The following is a 387-nucleotide window of genomic DNA, read 5'->3' on the forward strand; positions in this document are numbered from 1 at the left end:
AGAGGCCCATGTACCGCAAAAAAAAAAAAAAAAATTACATGGGGAGTTGAAAAAGATAAGAGGAGAGCAAGCACAAGATGATTACAAAGTTTTGTGTCTATAGGAAAAAGGAAAAATGATAGTGCCAACAAAGCATGATGAGTCGGAACCGATGACAGTGGTAAATCCAAGTAGAGGTGAGGGCTGCTATAAAACATAATAATAAGGGCTTCCCTGGTGGCGCAGTGGTTGAGAGTCCGCCTGCTGATGCAGGGGACACGGGTTCGTGCCTCGGTCCGGGAAGATCCCACGTGCCGCGGAGCGGCTGGGCCCGGGAGCCACGGCCGCTGAGCCTGCGCGTCCGGAGCCTGTGCTCCGCAACGGGAGAGGCCACAGCAGTGAGAGGCC

Source organism: Lipotes vexillifer, unplaced genomic scaffold (genome assembly GCF_000442215.2).
Source record: "Lipotes vexillifer unplaced genomic scaffold, Lipotes_vexillifer_v1.1 scaffold164, whole genome shotgun sequence".
NCBI lineage: Eukaryota > Metazoa > Chordata > Mammalia > Artiodactyla > Lipotidae > Lipotes > Lipotes vexillifer.